Raw genomic sequence first — 21,033 nt, forward strand, 5'->3', positions numbered from 1 at the left:
CTATAGCAGAGCTTCTCCGGCATGGAAAGAAACATCAGGAATGGGGAAGAATTCCCACTCTACCACACTCCCCACTTAACCAATATGGTGATGTTATCCATTTCTATTCCCAGCACTTGACTGGGAGCAGGGACCATGTCCGTTCCACTCTCCATTTCTTCTCTAGCACCCATTACAGTACTTGGCACAGTGTGTGGTAGGCACTCAATAAATATTTTTTGAAAAAATAATGATTAGATGTTGACTGAAAAGCTCAGAAAAGGCTTACAGAAAGGAAATTTGAGTTCAGCTTTAAGGAATCAGAAGCCAAGAAAAAGCAGTGACTGAGGGGAATTGCAAGTAGTTCAATAGAGACAGCAGGATCTGTGAAAAGGGAAAGACAGGAGGTGACACAGGAGAAGCCAGATTGTAAAATGTCTTGTGTGCCAATCAAATGAATATTGGAATACAAAAAAAAATTAAACAAGGAGAAGCCATGGATTAGGGGAGTGATGTCTGGGTTATCAAGACAGGAGTTGAGACCTTATAGATATGCCTCCTCCAGCCCTCCTATTCAAACGCCCATGGAGATGCTCCAAAAGACAAAACATCTTCAACAGAGTGAACAAAAGATAAGCAAAGATTGTAAATTACAAAATTTCTGGAAGTCCCACCATTCGTTTTATGGAAGAGGATGCCACTGTAAAGCACATTCTAGAGTCTTGTCTACCATGCTTTACCTTGAACCAGAATAGCAGAACCCCCAAAAGGCAGAAACCAACACTCTGACTCACATTGCCTCTCCCTATGGGACCAGGATCCAAAGAAAGAGGTGCCCCTGCCCCAGCTACCTGGAAACTGTCTTCTGAGCCAGCCGGAGTCCTGACATCCATCAAATGCATGAGTGGAGATGTTGGGTAGGCAGTGAGATATTTGAGTGTGGAGTTCAGATGAGAAGTCTGGAATGGAAATTTAAATTTCAGACTTTTCAGCACGTGAATGGTATGAACCCATGAGGCTAGATGGGATTATCAAGGGAAAGAGTGTACTAGAGAAGAAGACCAAGTCCGATTCTTAGGGCTCTCCAACAATAACAAGAGGAAAGACCAGCAAAGGAAAAAGAAGGATGCCAGAGGGATAGGAGTAAAACCCAGAGGGTGTGGGACCCTGGGAGCCAAGTGAGGAGGTGAATCAAGGAGAAAGTGATCAGTTGTATAAAATGCAATTGATAGGCCAAGCAAGATAAGGACGAAGAAGTGACCACTGGATATGGTCTCAGGTGAGGCACTGGGGGCCCTGACCACACTAGTTTCAGTGGAATGATGGGGCAGACCAGAGTGGCCTTAAGAGAGAGTGGGAGGCAAGGAAGTGGAGACAGTGGAGACAACTCCTGAAAGGATCTTTACTACAAAGGGGAGCAAAGAAAAGAAAGGCTTTGGGAAAGTGGGGTCACAGGAAGGTCATTTATTTTTAAGATGGGAGGAGTAACAGCACATGTATATGTTTGTGGCTTTCATCTAGCAAAGAGCAAAGATTGATAATGTAGGAGAGAGAGGAAAGCATCGCCGGAGATATCCTGGAGTGATTAGTCTTGGATTGAAGCCCAAGCAGCACATTTCTAGCGAGAGGAGGGCAGGCAAAGAGAATGGGTGCGGACGCAGGTGCTGCACGGATGGGAGGACAGAACCATCATAGTTTAAGAGGTTGGGTGTGAACATGGACTCTAGCTAAATGTATTAAGGTACATAGGAATAACCTTTGCACAGATTTTTATTTAAATCCCAAAACTACCCCCAAAAAATAAGATTTAGATGGTTTTACAAAAAAATATATAGTAAAATAATAATAGGAGCAATAAGAAGAGGAAGAAGCAAGGTTTATAACACCAGTTTGAAGTTTACAAAGACTAGGAAATGAGTGGCGAGGGGAGGCAGAAGATGAAAAGTTCAACAAAAATCCTCAGGTATTCAAGAATTAGAAGTAATTGTTTGGCTCTCAACTCTGACAATTAGAGAAATGTAGATTTCAAGACATATTTTGTAATCTCAAAAACAACAAAACCAGTAGTAGAATATAAAACAGGATTTGTAGCTCCCAAATAACTGCTGAAGGTAAGTACTAAACAAAATCATCTAAATCACCTGGAAAAGGTGAGGGGAAAGGAAATAGGAGTGTGTAAAAATCAGAAAGCATAAATAAAATGACATGTAATACCAACACGTCAGTTATCTAAATAAAATAAGTGTAGTAATTAATCCTACTAAAAGGCACAGACTTTTAAGGTGCATAAAGGAAAAAAGAGAAAAGTGTTTAATTATGTGCTGCTTGTAAGAGTTTTGTCTAGAAGAAAATGGCCTAAGATGGTTAAAAACAAAAAGATGAATGGACATAATGTTGACCAATTGCCTTGCAATGCCCAGGCGAGGCCAGGCTGGAGAGTTGGTTCACAAGCTCTCAGTTTGACACCATGGCATCTAACTGCAAGGAAAATCATAACTACCAGTCATTACTAATCTTTCCATCTCCCTCCTGCCTCCTTTCTTTGATTCCTACTGCCGCTGTGCCTCTTACCTGCCCCCAGGACCCTGACCTACCCGGGCATGCTGTCATTCATTAAGGTTACAGTGGAAGCTCTTGGACTTAGAACTTGGCATCAGTCCTTTCTTGTACAAGGCCATCCTCCCGTCCAAGCAGTGTTCTCTTTTTGCCACAAAGGATCAATGAAACGTGTGAAAATTGTCCAGCCCTTTTTCTTCCCTACAAACCAGTCTGCTAAATACATTATTCCACCAGAGCTGCTGTGTCCTCAGATACACAGGCAGACGTGAACAAAGAGAAAGCAGGGGTGCCAGTAGCCATACCAGATAATGCAGAAAGCAAAGCAAAAGTGCATGGCCTATGGGACAAAGAGACATGTCCCCAAAGGGACAAAGGGACATTGTAAACTGACACAAGGTAAACTCCTTTACAATGAAATCACTCATTTTTATGGACCTAGTGACAGAGCATCGATATCCATAAGGTGGAAACTGACACTGCATTATCTCCATCACTCTCATTTCTATCTGTTATTGTGACAGCCTGCCAGCTAGTCTCCCTGCCTCTCCTTTTGCCTCTCTCTAATCCCCTCTCCCTGCTAATTTTTAAATGCAATCTGATCCTGATAAGAACCTTAACTAGCTTCTGTCCCCTCAGTATAAAAGGCCAAACCCCTGAGCATAGATGACCCCTATGATTCCCTCCCTCTGCTTCTCCCAGCCTCATAACCTACTCACCCACCCCCCGAGCCCCCCCCCCCGCGCCCCCTCCTCCCCGCACCTCCCCTCTGAACTGCAGGTGGTTCCCAGGATCCACTACCCTGGTTTTCACCTCTGTGCCATTGTGCATGCTGCTCTTTCTGCCTGTGATAGACTTCCCAGCCTTCAATTACCTGGAAAATTCTCACTTATCCTTCACAATCCATCAGGGATATCTTCTCTTCTAGAAATATTGCCTAATACACCCTCAGGATGGATTATGGGCCCTCTTTCCCGCACATCCTCTATCATAGTGCTCAGCATCCTGTTATTTAACGGCTTATTCATTTGTCTATAACCATCACTGAGCCGTGAGTGTCCAGGCTATGATAGCAAGGGTTGCACCTTACGCGGTTCTGTTTTGAATGCTCAGCACCCAGCACCAGTGCCTGGCACCTGTTAGGCCTTCATAAATGTTTTAGAGTGAATGAATGAATGAATGAATGAAACACTTGGAAGAGACAAGGACAGAGAACTAGAGAATGTCTTCAACAGGAAAAAAGAAATGGAGTAAGACCCCATCAGAGAGAAGCGCAGAGTCAGAGGCTGAAACCCTAGTTTTCTCTAAGTCTTCTGTTGGGGGAGGGGAGAGATTGCTCTGTGGCTTCTGGAAACTTTCCAGGATGAGGGGGACAGACCCTCAAAGGGATGGAGCCAAACTAAAGTGGTCTCAAAGGGACAGAGCCAAGCCAGAATGGTCTAGCAGACGAACCAAGCATTTGAAATCAGGATATCCTAAAAATCTAGGAATTCTGGTCACTTGTCCCTATAACCTGCATGGGACAGACCAAAGCCGCACCCAGAATGAGGCCACAGAAGTTCAGAGAGCTCCAGTGGAGGAGCAGAAGTTAAATAGCTAACAGCCTATTTCACTTTCATTTTTCCTTTCAGGGGACATGAATCGTTTGTGATATTGGCAAATTTGAAGAGAAGCAGGCACCCAAAAGCATTCGTTGGGGAAATAGGGACAGGTTCTGTCACCTTGTGGCCATCATCATTGCCATCCAGGATCATAATCATGAGGCGACAGCTGAGGACAGGCGGCAAGAACATTTGTGCTCCTTCTTCAGGACAGGAAGAACCCACAGTCTTATTTTCTGCCTTCCCCAGAGAGTCCTGCTCCACCCAACCTCCCTTCCTCTCTCCTGCCTCATCTCTCTCCCTCCCTACACACACACACACACACACACACACGCACACACACATAAAACACACGACACCCAGGCCCACCCCTTCCCAACACACGAACAGCTGTATTCTCACGATTGAAATGATATGAGGTCTATTTATTTTGGATTCAAAAGAAAATGTTTATAATTCACAAAGTCAGTGAATGGTTTCCTAGCAACTTTTTGTGTAACTATTGTGAAGTAGCATTTTCTCTCTCTGTCTTTCTTGCTTTTTCTCTCTTTCCCTTTCTCTCTCATATCCTCTCCCTGACCACCAAGGGTTCTTTTCTGTTTTAAGTAACAGAACAGGTTGAAGGTTTGCTAAAAACTGGGAATCTCTCCCAGGAAAGTACACGTGAGCACACATGTGTTCCCTCACAATTCTGTGTATACAATTCAAGGAGTTCCTAGAACCCTGAAACATCCCCATAGAACCCAGGTAAGAATCCCGTCCTACACACAGGGAACGTACCACCCGTGTGATCTTTCTCATCTGGGCAAGAAAAATAAAACGGTCAGGGGTTGGTTCTCCCTGCAAAACTTGATGAACTCAGCTCATGTCACATCGCCTCCTCCACCCCGCCCCGACGGCACACAGTCTAATCCCAAGGCCTCAGTCCCTGCCCAGCAGCAAGTGATCTGCCTGCCTTTCCCTGTGTTCCCCCAGAAATGCAGACACACTTTATGACAGCCTGAGGGAAATGCCATTAACATAAGGCACCTCTAAGGCCTTCCAGAGCCCAATACAAATGGCATTGGTGGTCTCCTCACCAGGCTTCATTCCTCAGGCTCAATAGCATGGGCGTTGACCATCTGGGAATGGCCAAGAGCCACTGCCAAGTGCAGACACTGAGCTGCCCTCCTCTCCCTCATGCCTCAACGCAGCCCAAGGTTGACTTCATTGCTTCCTGAGGCCCAGGGGCCTCATAAATGTCAGCTGGACAAGGATAGCCATAGGTCCCTGATCGCTTCAGTGTCATCAAGTTGGAACATCTCCTTGAACCAGTCATCTATAAAATGGAAAACAAATGGAATAAAGGAAGATATGAGCAATTATCATTTAGTGCTTACTGTGTGCTGGGCACTGGGGTAGATGGTTGCCCCATACATCCTTCTTTAGTCCTTACAAACAGCTTCTAGGGTAGCACTTCAAGGAGTCACTGTGGTGTGGAGATTAAACAGGCAGCCTCCAGAGACAGAGTAACCTGGCTGGAAGCCCATCTCTACCGCAGTAGCAGCTGTGTGACTTTGGACAAGCTGTTCAACCTCTCTCTGCCTCAGTTTCTTCATCTGTAAAAGGAGGATAATAATCTTTACAAATATCTCTGTCACAGGGTTGCCATGAAGATTAAATAAGCCACCATATATAAGACATTTGGGACAACCTCTGGCAATAGTTAAGGGTCCAATGAATGTAAGCCACTACCCCTCTTCCCATTTTACAGATTGGGAAACTAAGTCTTAGAGAAGGAAAGTGACTCAAGGTCACACTCCTATACGGCATCTCTAGCAAGTGATTCTAAAGCCTGGGATGATAACCATGCTATGATGCTTCCATTCCTTCTTGAATGTCAAACCCTTTGAAATGACCATCTCTTTAGAGTCAGTCTGACGCTGCATCACTTCTGTGATATTCCTGCCAAAATCGCAAACCTTCATCTTACTATCAGAAGACATCAGATAAACCTACACTGAGGGCCATTCTAAAAAAAGTCACCAGCCCATACTCTTGAAAAATGTCAAGGTCATGAAAGGCAGGGCCTGAGGACTGTTCATATTGAAGGAACAGTAATAATTAAATTCAACACATGACTCTGGATTGGATCCAGAACCAGAAAAATGCTTTTTTTCTTTTGCTATAAAGGATATTATTAGGTCAACTGGCAAACTGTGAACAAGGTCTGCAGGTTAGAAATAGAATTATATCAACATAAATTGCCTGATTTTGATCATTGTAAGAGAATGTCCTTGTTTCTTGGGGAAATACACGTTGAAGTATTTAGAGATAAAAGGCCATCATGTCTGCAACTGCCTCTCCAGGAGTTCAGAAAAATAAATGATAATATATATATAGAGAGAGAATGATAAAATAAATGTGGGAAAATGTTACCTTTTGGGAAATCTAAGTGAAGAATATTCAGCAATCTTTGTGCTGCTCTCGCTACTTTTCTATAGATCTGAAATTACTTCAAAATAAAAATGTTTTGTACAAAGAAACACAAAGAATCTTCTTTTCACTGTAAATAATTGCTCCTGAATGTACAAGGTGTGGAGAATTGCTTACAGGCTCACCTCTAGACACAGCTTCATTCCAGAGAAGGCTTCCTTGTTGATTTTAGCACAGTAGATTCGCTTTTCCAAGAGAGAAAATACTCCTAAACCATCCATTGGGCCCTTTGTGTAAAAAGAGAGAGCTTTTAAAATTAGGAGATGTCATTCTCTCTTGTCCAAGAGGACATAGCAATTCCTACCCCTCTCTCCACTCCTAAAAAATGTCCATGGTTACACTCATCATTTCACACCCACTCACAAAACCCTTTTTTGTCTGCCGGATTTTCACAGGCTTCTGAAGAATGCGGTGAATTTGCTGTTGCTGAATGTGGTTCATTTGCGCAAAATTCCTCCACCCCTTTTTCCATCCACACTTTCATCATTTATGCCCTTTTCTCCAATAGGCCACTTAAAAACAGAACCAGAGAGTGAGGCTGCAATGGCGAGGGCCAGAGGGAAGGCTGCAGTTCACTCAGTCAGCAAGCATTCATTGAGTGAGCACCTACCATGTGCTGCCAACTGGCCCAGGGACCCAGCACGGAAGGAGGCAAGAGCTTGCACTGGAAAAGAGAAGTGGGAGCTGCTAACCAAGGCTTGGAGAGGGTGGCAGAAGGGGAGGTACAGGGAGCTGGGTGTTGGTGCAGAAGAGGAGCCAACTCACTCTACCCAGGTCAAGGGAAATCTCACACCTGAAGGATAAGCACCTGTTAGTTAGATCAGAGGGAGTTGAGTGGGGAGTGGGGAGGAGGGAGGAAAAAGAATGCTTTTCACTCCTAAAAATAAACACCGGTACTTTCACAAAGCAAAACAAAATGGCACTGCTGGTGGTATTATAAAACGGTGCAACCACTATGGAGGTTCCTCAAAAAACTAAAAATAGAATTATCGTACAATTTAGCAATCCCACTTCTGGTGTACACCCCAAAGAACTGAAAACAAGGTCTTAAAGAGATATTTATATACCCATGTTCACAGCAACATTATTCACAATAGCCAAGAGGTGGGAATAATCTAAGTCTCCATCAATGGATGAATAGATAAACAAAATGTAGTATATGCATACAACGGAATCTTATTCAGCCTTAAAAAGGAAGGAAATCTTGTCACACGCCACCACAACATGGATGAACCTTGAGGACATTATGGTAAGCGATATAAGCCTGTCACACTCAGAAGTAGTCAAATTCATAGAGATAGAAAATAGAATGGTGGTTGCCAGGGGTGGGAGGAGGAGGGAACGGGGGTTCCTGTTTAATGGGTACAGAGTTTCAGTTTTACACGACGAAAGAGTTTTGGAGATCTGTTTCACAACAACGTGAATATAATTAATACCACTGAACAGTACGCTTAAAAATGGTTAAGATGGCAAATTTCATGTTATGAATTTTTTACTACAATAAAAAAGAAAAAAAACATGATCACTGAATTCCCACTCAAATGCAAGTAATCCCTTTCAAGCAAAATATTTACAGGGATGATGGTGATGATGATGCCTTCGCAGCCAGGTGCCCTGATATTCTTCTGTGTCTAATTCAGCCACAAGTAGCAAAAAAGCGACTTTGGCAATAAAGAGTTAAGATACATTTATGTGACTGTTGATTAAACGTGCTGGATTGGGTAGGGTGCTAAGCAGGGGCCACCTTGAGTCTTTCAAACTTTCCCAGCGGCTCACTGTCCGCCCGCAACCTTTGAACCTCTAGATCAGGGTTTGGCAAACAATGGTTCATAGGAGAAATCCAACCAGCTGGTGTTATTGGAAATAAAGTTTTATTGGAACACCACCACGCTCATTCATTTCCGTGTTGTCTGTGGCTGCTTTCATGCTACAAAGGTAGAGTTGAGTAGTTGCAGCAGAGGCCCGATGGCTCACAAAGCCTAAAATGTTTACTATCTGTCCCCTTTACAGAAAACGTTGGCCAACCCTGCCACAAATACTATCTTGGGAAGAGCTCTTAGCTTTTCTGATTACTATCAGCTATTAATTAACGGTCTCATTTACCAGGTAACAAAAGTCCAGCTCAGTCTAATAGCAAAACCTCAATTTCTCACCCAAGTTAAGCTTCTCCCTCGTACCCGGGCCCCTCCCTACCACTCAGACCAAACCACACCCCAGCTAGGAAGCCTCTAGTGGGGAGGGGTTGGGGGGTGTCTTTTCTATCCCTTGCTCCAGCCCGTCTCTCACTTGCTAATGTTGTTTCTGGTCCCTCCAGGGCGGGGGCAGAGCAAGAATGAGAAGAAGATCCCGCTGGGTTGCTGGGGGCGTTGCGGCCATCTGTGTGGCAGATGGAGACACTTTTGTGGTTGTTGGAGACTCTCGCCTTGGTATTTCCCGCTGCACCATTCTCTGGCAAAGATGATCCACTGTGACTGACTGATTAACGCAACCCTCTCCCATACGCCCCCCACAGCCCTTGCCCTGCCTTGCAGTTCCATCCAGAAGGGTGAATCCTTCCATGATGACCTGGCATGGCTTTCGCATCCCTTCCCTGCCACAGCAGCCCTTGCCCTTTGCTGGCCTGCCACATACCACTCAAACCAGCTTCTCACCTTTCAACTTCTCCAGCTCAGAGTCCAGCAACAGTCCCTCGATCTCCCAAAACGTTCAGGCATCCCAAAGAGCTCCCAAGACCTCTCTAATTACCCTCAGCTCTGCCCAGTAGAGGCCTGGGGTCCATGAGTCTGCACAGCTCAGCCCGTGTGGAGGAGGCAAGGACTCCAAGTGTTTGTCTCCTTCCTGGTGGACCTCTCTGTTCCCTGTGAAAATCTTTTTGAAGTCCCCTTGGCTTAAGATAGCAAGGAGCATTCCTGGTCTCTGACAACTTTCTGCGTGGAAATCTTCCCTCTCCCGTTTCTTCATCTGTCTCACCTTCTCTTGAACATCGGCTGAAGTGAGCGATTGCTACAGGTCACAGAACTGTGCGGGACTACTCCTTACATCGATGATCTAGCACAGTGGTTCTCAAGCACAAACAACTTTGTGCCCCCCTCTTCCTCATTGAGGGACATGGACAATGTCTGGAGACATTTTTGGTTGCCACATCTGGAGGGGCGCTACTAGCATCTAGAGGGCCTCAAGGTAGGGATGCTGCCAAACATCCTACAATGAGCAGGACGGCCCCTCCTAACAAAGAGTTCTCTGGTCCAAAATGCCAATAGTCCCAAGAGTGAGAAACCCTGGTCTTGTACTTCCCTTTCTATGATCTTGGGGGAAACAGAGAGGCGACTGTAGTTCTCAGGGTTGGGGCCTTTAGTCAACAGTAGAAAGAGTCTCATTAGACATCCTTTGTTATTTGTATTAAGAGCTCCTGAGGGAGAGTGGCACCAGGCTGGATTAACCCAGGAGCTCAATGATGTCTTCAAGGACCTTTCTTTTGAGCTCCCTTCCACTGTGCCATCCTCACTGTGTTGGTCTATCTGCTCAGGTGGGCCCCCCTCCTTCCCAAGATGGCTGCTCTACCTCCAGGTTTCACCTGCTGACCAGAGGTCCAGGGGCAGAAAAGGGAGTGATTCCTCCTTAGCTTTTTAATCCACAAGGATAGCCATTCCCAAATCCTCAGCTGATTTCCCCCTCACGTCTCCCTGCCAGCATTGCCTCCCTGGCGCCCCCCCCCCCCAAACCTGTGGCTTCAGGTAGAAGGAGAGTACCTTGATTGGCTTTCACCAATCATGACTCAGCCCTGGGCCTGGGTAGGGGCACAGCCTCTCCAGAACAGCACAGCCACCCATTACCTCAAACCAAATTGTTGTCCCACTAGCGAGTACAAAGAAGGAAGGATGGCTATTGGGTAGGAAACCAACGGTATCTGCCACGTCGTGATCCAGTGTTTCTAGCCTTCTCCTCTTACAGCTCAGAAAACTTGACTTCACATAGAGGCTCAAAGGCAGCGGTTCTCCGACTTAAAAGTGTAGCATTGTCACCCGGGGACAGAAGCTTCTGCGCTTGTAGATTGTGCCCTATGTACCATTTCATCCAGTTGTTCATTTGCATTCTTTATAAAACAGCAATCATAAGTAAAGCACTTTCCTGAGATCTGTGGATCATTCTAGCGAATTATCAAACTTGAAGGGGGCTCATGGGAACCCCTGAATTTGTAACCAAGTCAGATAGAACTGTGGATAGCCCAGGGACCCTAATTAGAGCTACCATCTGAAGTCTTGCTGGGGACTCGTCCTTTTGCTTGTGGGATCTGAGGCTAACTTCAGGCAGTATCAGACCTGAATTGAATCGTAGGACACCCACTCGTTGTCAGAGAATGGGTGCTGGCATGCGCTCATATAATCGTGACAACAGCTTTATCCTTATCCCCATTTTAGACATGAGTAACCCAGAGTGGCTTCACATTCCCATGATTACATAGGAGGAAGCAGTCGATTCAGAACCTTCAGATTCGTTTCTCTCCAGAGGCTGAGCTCTAAATCTGGGGGACAATTTAGCACGATGCCAGGAGGTACCACATACATTTTGTACATGTGAACAATTTTCCTGCTCTTGTGCAACGCACAGCCCTGGAATCACTTCCCCAGTGTTGGCCAAACTTGCCTGATCATCAGAGTCACCTGGGGCATTTATTAAAAATAGGGATTCCCGGGCCCCTCCCCTGATGATTCTGATTCAGCAAGTTTGGGTGGGGCCTGGGAATTTTTATGTTTAACAAGCTCCCCAGGTGATCCTGACAATCAGGCCAATTTGGCAGATACTGTGCTGTGCTGTCTCGACCAGCCTCCTCACTCAGGTGTATCCACCTGCCGTAAAACCTGCCCTTCTGTTGCCCAGTTCTTGGCTGGGTAGCTGACACATTTCTACGCAGAGATTCTAAGAGCTGGATATACTCTTTTCCAAGCTCCACGCTGTTGCTGAGCCTTACCCTTGGAAGAATTTTAATGAATCAGGCAATATGAATTCAACTCAGCATGGCCAGATCCAAACCCATCAACAGCCCCACTCCTGTTTCCTGTTCTTCCTCCTCCGTTTTCTAACTCAGCCAATGACCCACCATCCACCCAAACAGCAGAGCCAGGAATCTTTGGCACATCCTCACTCCACTTTCTCCTCCACTCATTTCCTGATCACCGTTTCCTAGACATTTATTCCTCCTACATAATGCAAATCAGCTGCTCTGCTTCTTTCCCACTGCCTAACGACATCCACTCCACTTTTCATCCAGACCAGCTGACTGACGAGGCTTTCTACCTTCAACCTTTGCCCCCACCCTATACATGCCACCCCAGAGGAGGCAGACTGTCCATTCCAAAGATGGCTGCAATAATATCTCCCATCGCACATGTTCTTCTAGAATCTTACCACTACTCCATCAAGAGGTAGGGTCTAATACCGCTTCTCTTGAACACGGGCGCGCTTTAGTGACTGTTTCAATCAACAGAGTATGCAGAAGTGATGCTACACGACTTCTGAGGCTAGTTCCTGAAAGATGGTCCAGATAACACTTTGCCTGCTATGACACGCATACTTGACACCTTCAGTCTCCATCTCTCCCGGCATGTCAGCAGTCAACCACCCTGAGACCGCCATGCTGGAAGGAAGCCCAAACTATCCCACACAGAGAGACCGTGTGGAAGGCTCCGGAACTACACAAAGAGAGATATCTCACCAGCCCCCAGCTGCTCCTGCCCTGCACTATTCTAACGCCAGCCCCCGTCTGGCTGCAACCACAGCAGAGACCCCCAAACTAGAAATGACCGGCAGACATCTTCCCAAATTCCTGACCCTCCAAAGTCACGAGAGATAACAAAATAATTGTTTTATGCCAGGAAGTGTTTGGAGTGACTTTTTTATGCAGGAATAACTAACCAGAGCCCCACTCAATGGGCACATGGTGGCCAGAACTGTATGAAGCAGTGCTACTCAAAGTATGGTCCCTGGCCCGGGGCCCAAAAGTGAGCTGTTGGTTCCCAGTCAGTGTGGATACTGAGAGTAAGCGTTTAGAGGCTTTTGAAAGGGTGATTTTATGCTTTTTGCGTCTAATCATCAAAAAATTTGGACTTACGTTTTGTCTGGATTTGGGCAGACCTGGGTTCAAAAAGCAGAGGGGAAACCGCTTTTGACTGGTTGGTCAGACACATCCCCTTCTGGAAACTGTGCTGCATTGAAAGGATGCGGCGGAGAGGCTGTGAGCGAGGAGTGGGAGGGGAAAGAGCTCCAGGCAGAGGCAGTAGGATGAGGGGCCCCTATCTGATGCAGGAAAGAGTGACGTGTTCGTGGGATCGCAAGAAAGCAAGGCACTCCTTGACAGGCGCTCACCTTAGGAACCCCTTCAGCCGCACATAACAGAAACCCCTACTCCAGTGGCTTCAACAAATTGTGGTTTATTTTTCTCGGTGTACCAGAATCTTGTCTGTGACACTCCCATATCTCTTGGCACTGGACACTTCTATGCACACCAGCCAGTCTTCCAAGTGCCAGAACTTGCAGCTCTTGGAGGGCTTTCTCCAAAGTCGCAGGTCACCCTGCCCTTGGGTGGGATGAGGGCATGTTCTGCACCGCCTCCCACAGTCCTCCAGTGGGATCAAACTCCGGGTGCCCCTGAGGGATTGTAGTTCATAACCCACTCTGTATTGCCTTTCTCATCATCCTTGCCACATGCTTCTTGTCCCTGATCAGCATTTCCTGGGATCATTTACTAGATAAACTACCTGTATTCTGTGAAGCTATAGCAGCATAAGCAAGATGGAGAATGGTAGGTAATCACGCTGGAGAAGTAGACAGGGGCCAGAGAGGCAAAGAGGTGGGGACTTGCCTAAGAACACACAGAAGTGGTGAGACAGCTGGAATTAGCCCGTGCTCCTGCGATAGCAGATGTGTCCATCTCATTAGGGTGCATTCTTGACTAAGAAGTCAAGAAGCAAACTTGCAAACTTAATGTTGCCTCCAAAACCATCTTGGTGATTCTTCCTACAAATGACCTCACGTGAATTCTTGCTTCTCATGGCTTCCTTCCTTCCTCTCCTTCCGTCCTCCCACTAAGCAGCACCCACCTCAGAGCACTCCTAATACTGAGGCTGTCACACCAAAAACAAACAATCAAAGGATTCGTAGGAGCTGGAAGCGCTCCTACTAGTATATCCGTATCGGTCAACTTGAAGTGGAAACCAGAGCACTTGAAGTCAAACAGACTCTGCTCAGCAAATGCCTCCTCCATGTACTAGCTGTGTGACTAAGGACAATTTTCTTAACTTCTCTGTGCCTTCTCTGTAAATATAGGTCTGCTCATAATGCTACCTTGCTAGATCGTTTCAAAATAAAATGTATAATCCAAAAAAGTGCCTCGGTCCTGCCTGATGCACAGGAGGAGCTCAGTAACGGCCCGTCTCTTCTCATCTCTTCCCACACACTCTCTCTTTCACAACAGAACGAAAGATCAAGTAAAGCTGCATTAGACCAATAATCAACTCCATTCGTCCGGTGTTTCTCAGCCCACTTGCTTCACATGATTATTTCTATGAGGCTAATACCTCATTACAATAACACAGCACTCTAATACCAGTGGGCCCATAAACAGAGGCCCAACTAAAATAAAACCATTACAATCATGGCCCAGATTGAATCACTGGCTAGTGGGCTCCCCAGTGGTTTGAGCAAGAGCCAGGCAATAGTCAAATAATCAAACTGCAGATGCTGGGATAGCAAATCGGCTGAAATTTAAACAGTGGCAGAGACCCAACGACAGTGGAGAGAAAGGAGAGATGAAGGGGCGGAGGGCGGGGGGCGGGATGCAGCCTTGCACAATGTTGGAATTTCCCTTCCACGGCCTCCCAAGTTAATTGGCCCATAAAATAACCAGGCTGGTTAATGAATAATAGGCTCATTCCTGAGAGGCACCTGGGTCAGGCGGTCACTCGGGGCCTGCTGGCTGTTGACTCTGCTCTTAGAGCTGAAAAGGATCCCAAGGGTGGGTGACTTGAAGACAGAGGCATTATGATCTCCGTCCTACTGTTCGCTCATGGGCACTCAGCTACTTCGAAAGAGGATCCTGAGTCATAGAACCAAGAGTGAGAGGTAAGGAAAGGCAGATCAGGTTGGGGGGGTCCTGAAAGTTATACGATCTGGGAGCCCTCTTTGAGAAAAATGAGACAAAATTCTGCATATAAAATAGACTCAGCCATCCAATACCACCTTGAATGAAAGAGTGGTCACCCCAACCCCACCCAACCCAAGAAGCGGGAGGCAGAGGAAGTGGAGTGTAAAGAGACAGCGGTTTTAGCCCATTGCACTTAAAATATCTTACAAAAACGCATGGCCATGTGGACATGTAGCTAGGGCCACCCCTAGGCAAATGACAGGCCCCCAAGCTTCCTTAGCTTCATGACAAACCCACCTCTAATGGGCACCTTAGACCATGAACTTCTGAGTTTTCCACATTTTGCTTCCTGATGCCATTCCATTAAACCAAGAACCAAGTGGCTACCTAAAGGGCAGCCACTAGGAGCAGGGCCTAACGAGACATGGCGAGCAGGACAGAGTACATCCCTGGGCAAATGTCTGAGGACTCATCAGACTGTTTCCAAAACCAAAACACCAAAGGCTTTTTGATCCCCCGGGCTGTAGTTCTCTCTGCATTTTATTTTAAAACCAAGTGTGTCATGAGATAGGCAGACATGGAAGCCCAAGTTCTTCCAAGGAGCCCGGATATTCAAAGGGAACTGTGGTTTAGACCTTAACCGGATCGTCTGTCAGTGGCTGAAAGCATCATGGTTTGGAGTGTAGGTTTTTAAATTACACAGATTTGGGTTTAAGTTCTGATTCTGTGAATTTAGGTAACTTACTCAACTGCCTTCAACCTCTGTTGCCTCTCACGTAAAATTGAGGTATGGATAACATCTGTTTCACAGAGGTGGAAAAGGTTAATTAAGATAATTCACATAAAGCACTTAGCCCAGTTTCTGATGAATGGTCATGGGAGACCGAGATTCACCGGGATTAAGAATCAATCCAGGGGTCTGCCCGGTGGCGCAGCGGTTAAGTTCCTACATCCCGCTTCTCGGAGGCCCAGGGTTTGCCAGTTCACATCCCAGGTGCGGACATGGCACCGTTTGGCATGCCATGCTGTGGTAGGTGTCCCACAGATAAAGTAGAAAAAGATGGGCATGGATGTTAGCTCAGGACCAGGCTTCCTCAGCAAAAAAAGAGGAGGATTGGCAGTAGTTAGATCAGGGCTAATCTTCCTCAAAAAAAAAAAAAAAAAAAAGAATCAATCTACCGTCCCTTCTTGTTATGGAATAGATGCTTGCTTCCTCCTAAAATTCATCTGTTAAAGCCCCAGCCCCCATTGGAGGTAGGGCTTTGGTGGAGATAATTAAGGTTAAATGAAGTCATAATGATGGGTCCCTGATCCAATGGGATTGGTGTCCTTATAAGAAAAAACACCAGAGAGCTCTCCACCTGTGAGGACACAGGGAGAAGGCAGTGGTCTTTAAGCCAGGAAGAGGCTCTCTCACCAGGCACCCATCCTGCTGGACTTCAATCTGGGACTTCTAGCCTCCAAATCTGTGAGAAAATAAATGTCTATTGTTTAAGGCACTCTGTGCTATTTCGTTATGGCAGCCTGAGCACATTAATACGGTTCCACAGATCAGCCCTTGCTATAGATAAAATTACTGGCCAGTAAATCCTGTAGTCTTTTGTTTTCCAGCATAAATAACATCTCCGATTTCCTTAGTGTTCTCATAAGAATAAAATGTCCAGGACCTTTACCAGCTGGGTGAGTGTGTCCAGAATCCATTCAAATAGATTGGATCTAATAGGCTGATGAAATATAACAATGCTCCTCTCAAACACTTGCATGCAACATCGAAGTTCGTCTTCCCAAACGGGATCAGACCAGAAGGAAAGCATCATCCAGGAATACTCTAGGCTGGGTTTTCAGTCTCAAGAAAGAAAGAAACAGGCATAAATAACTTCCAGTGATGGGCTTATTGCACAGAGCCTTGGAAATGTGAGGTGGAAGGAGAAATCAGCACACTCAACATCAACACTACAATAGTTCAATAACCTCATCTTATTCCTTCTACTCTGCGGTGGCTTCAAAGCAATGGACAATGTTGCCTACCAGTATTCAGAAAGCAACATAAGTTGAAGGACCTATTTTCTCTAAATTGAGCTAGTATTTGTTCTTCCTATAGTGGACACAAATTTTGATTGTCCAAGATACCTTCCACCTGGGAATGCACTCCTCCCTCACTCCAAGCGCTAGCTGGGGACTGCCAATCCCCCGACTCAAGCTACAGGGATGGGCCAGTGATCTGGGATGGGCAATCAGCACTTTATCTCTCCAGCCCCAGGGATTGGGCAAGAAATGGACACGTGACCTGAGTCAAGCAAATCAGTCTTCACTGAGATTTTTCTGCTAAAGCAGTCTGGGAAGATGACTTCCTTTATGGGGGTTCTTGGGAAGATGCGAAATCATGGCTTCTAGTGGTCATTTTCATCCATCACAGGGAGTTAACCTGTCTACAGAAGGAGAAAATGAGGCCAATGCAGAGAGGGGAAAAAGCAAAAAGATGAAGAGAGTATACTCTGAAGATGGTTGAGGCCTGGATCCAGCTATGCCTGAAACCTATTTGGACTTCCCAATTATGTGAGCCAAAAACTTTTACTTTTTCCTTAAGCTAATTTGACTTGGATGTTTTGGATTTTTTTTTTTTTGGTCACTTTTATCAAAAAGAGTCTTAATACACTTCCCATGACTGGAGATTTTTGGCATCGTTTGATCAAGTCACCGTTGGGCAGTGTTCTCCCACACTGCCTCATACTCAGAAGTAGCCAGTCCCCCTTGCTGCCTCATCTTCTGGCTGTCCAGTCCTCAGCTGCCAAGGCACAGCTGGCACCACCAGCTGGCACAGGTGGTCTCATGCCTGCAGACCTCGGCAAAGCACGCTGTCCCCACCCTAACCTTTAAAGCAGGAGAAGCCAAGCTGGGGCTGCTCTGCTTAAGTCTGTTCCCAGCACCTTTCAACCTGCAAATTCAGTGATCTTGGGGAAAGATGGTGGAGTCTGCCAGCCATGCTGGTCCGGCAAGAGGGAGTGGCTGAAGTCTTCCTGTCACCCGGACAGGCAGTTTTCAAAGTGGGTACCGCATGTCCCAGGTTCGCTCTGGAGAGAGATCCAGTTTGTCTGTCTTGGCTCATCTGTGTGCCGAGGGGAGGCTGGGGTAGGAGGAGCCAGTGCCTCTATCCACAGGACCCAGAGAGGTGATGTCAGCTTCATGTGAAGAGTGTCCAAGCCCCGTGACATGGAACTGGAGGGCACCGGCTCCGGGGGAAAGGGCATTCCCGCGGGTTTGATTGACAGTGCAGTGCAAATGAAACAGGGCCACTCCCAGGCCCCCACATCACGGCCCCAGCCTCATTGGTGATAGCACATCTGGGAAACAAGAAACCAGAGCTTGATGGCATTTCCTTCCCTTTTGATCCGTAAGGGCCTTTCACAGATGTCAGCTCATTTGAAGTCTCACACCAAGCTTGAGGACAGGAGGAGAGGACAAAGCAGTGGTGAGTCTCTTCCACGTTTTATGCGGGGAGACCAAGGTTAAGAGGGTTAAATCACTTTCTCAAAGCCACACTGTCAGTCCTGTGCCTCAGTTTCTCTGCCTCAGTCTTTCCCAGCTGTACCTCATCGTGGCCCATGGATCCATCCACCCCCAAAACGCATGAAGGCTTAAGCAATCCCTGCCGAGTCCTGCCCAGCCAGCCTGGACTGAGGCAGGAATTTCCTCAACACACACACATGCATCCCACTCACACATTCTTACACATATACCTATACACACAGGCACACGCTCGTTCACATGTTCACATGCATGTGCTATACAGTCATGCGTATATGCTTATCACAGACGCATGTGCAAATGCCCATGCAGATACAAAACAGGAAGACACACGCACACATTCAGCTACAGTGGAGTCTAGTGTCCTGGCTCCCTCCTTAGGCACGTTCACAATACTGAGCCCCGGACCTGACGCCTGCATACCTCCATTGCCCCGAGTCATCCAGCCTGCAAGTTCCACCCCTCAACTCCCAGATTCCAGCGATTTCATCCCGGATTAAGATCTGAGTTTTTTAACTTACAGCCTCTCCCTGATGCTTCAGGGCTACAGTTCTGTCACGACAGCCTGCACAAAAATCTGTCACTAACATATGTGGAAATGCAACGGAGAGGAGGTGTGATCCACTGGAAAGGCCAGGGACTCATTCGCTCGTGCCAAAGCTAGACAAGGAGAGGGCACAAATAAGAAACCATGGGCCGTAGTCACTAAAATAGATGATAAATCCCAAATACATGTTCGCAGATCAGATTTAGCACTATCATCAAAGAAATGCAAGAATCAGGAAGCAAGACATCTATCATTGTAATTCACTACATTAACTCATTCAAAAATATTTATTGTGTTATTTGAACACTTACTCTTTGCCAGGGTAGTATTGGCTCAAGTACAGAGCAGTAGAAGAAACAGATGGATGAAGACGATTAAGTCTGCAAATATATTAACGGAACAGGAGATTCCAGACACAGACCTATATATAGGGATATATTTTAACGATGAAGGTGACAATTAAAAGCAGAAAGGGAAAAGACTATCCAATACATGGTATTGACACAACTGCTCATTTATAAGGGAAAAAATCAAATTAGATCTTACTCAATGCCATTCAAAGCAACAGATCCCAGACGCGTTCGACTTCAACATCGAAAGCAAAACTACAAAGTAGGCTCCATAACAAACGAATTCGGTTAGAGCACGGCCAGTGGTTAGCAATTAGTTCTCATCTTCAGCACGGTAACACCACGCCCACATCTTAAGTGACAATATTTGGGGCCCCCACTTCTAGCATTATGATGGGGCTTCAGTAGACTAGAACACAGGAGAATGGTTTTGCAACCTTGAGATGTGAAGAAGGCCTCCATGAGCAAGACGCAAAACTCGGAAGCTATAAAAGAAAGACTGACAGCCGTGACTACATCAGAATTCAATGTTCTGTCAAATCAACACCAAGTGAAGTTCAAGGGTGAAACTCTACAGCAATGCAAGCATTTTTCAGTAGAGAAATCATTAACAAATTTGCCTACGTAATTTGTCATGCAGCCATTTTACGGAATCTTAAATAGTGGTTAAGAAAAATGACGCAAAGTTATATGTACGGGTATGGAAAAATTTCTGAGACGTAGAGCTAAGTGTCAAAAACAAGCCACAGAACTGGCTAGAGAGCCAAATAGATCCCATTCATGCCTAAAGTGTGTGTGAAAATTATTATGAAACTTCATAGAAAATGGACAACACTCACACATAATGAACTGTCCGTGTTGGTTATCTCTGAGGAGGAAAATGCGGTCCACAGGCGAGGGATGAATTTCATTTTTCAGTCTATAAGCTTCTGAATTGATAAGATTTTACAACAAGAATGTACTCATGCATTTCGTTTGTATAATATATGAGAGAAAGGCAATCATAACATTCATAATCAGATCATCGTGCTGTCGTCCTGGCTCCAGTGTATATTAGCTTTGTGACCTGTGGCAATTTGCTCAGTCAAAATGGAGCGATAACACTTACCTCATAATCGTGTTATGAGCACTGAATAAGATAAGTTATAACTACCGTTTATTGAGCACCTACCGTATACCATTCTTTTTAAACAGACAGTTGTCTTTTAAATACTCTATCAGACTGAACAGGCGTAGCAACCTCATAGCTGTTGTAAGTGTCTTGCATGTAAGGAAACCGAGGCTCAGAGAGGTGAAGTAACTTGGCCAAGGTCACAGAGCTGGTAAGTAGCAGAGCTGGGGGGAGACCTGGATGTTTTTGACTGTAAGATCAATGCTAGTTTCTCCTATGTTCTCCCTTTGATTTTCTCTCTGAGTAGTGGTGCTTACACTGGGCTTAGGCAACACCCCAGAATAGACCTTAGCCCAGCTCCAACAGAGCCCCCAGCCTAGACCCTGCAGAAGGGGGCCCAGGAATTACTGACTCATAGCCACAGCCGATTGCTCACAGACAGTGTCTGGCAGCATCCATCTCCCACTTCCTCTGAAATAGATAACGACAGCTATTTTAGCCTGAAATGCCACTGGCATAAACACACAAAGAGTAATATGTCTGGACGCAAAAAAATTCCTTGTAAAAGAGTAGTGAGGGACTTTCATTATAAAACGCCTTCCCCTGCTAGAGCCAGCCGGGACCCCCACCCCGGGGACCCCCAGCCGAAGAAAGGAGAGGACGAAGAGAAGACCAGGGGACAGGTACCACATAGAGGAGGGGGCTAGGAAGAACCTTCAGCGGCAGAAACTGAACAGATGTTTAAGAGC

General features: G+C 46.0%; 1 long non-coding RNA gene across 1 annotated transcript; it reads left to right on the plus strand.

The window, feature by feature from the left end:
* Positions 1 to 14,537: 14,537 nt before the first annotated feature.
* Positions 14,538 to 19,962, plus strand: LOC138921176 (uncharacterized). Its single transcript, XR_011433523.1, has 3 exons — positions 14,538 to 14,729; positions 17,168 to 18,220; positions 19,145 to 19,962. It is a non-coding gene; the product is annotated as an uncharacterized lncRNA (long non-coding RNA).
* The last annotated feature ends 1,071 nt before the right edge of the window (positions 19,963 to 21,033 follow it).

Source organism: Equus caballus, chromosome 28 (genome assembly GCF_041296265.1).
Source record: "Equus caballus isolate H_3958 breed thoroughbred chromosome 28, TB-T2T, whole genome shotgun sequence".
In the NCBI taxonomy this organism is placed as follows: domain Eukaryota; kingdom Metazoa; phylum Chordata; class Mammalia; order Perissodactyla; family Equidae; genus Equus; species Equus caballus.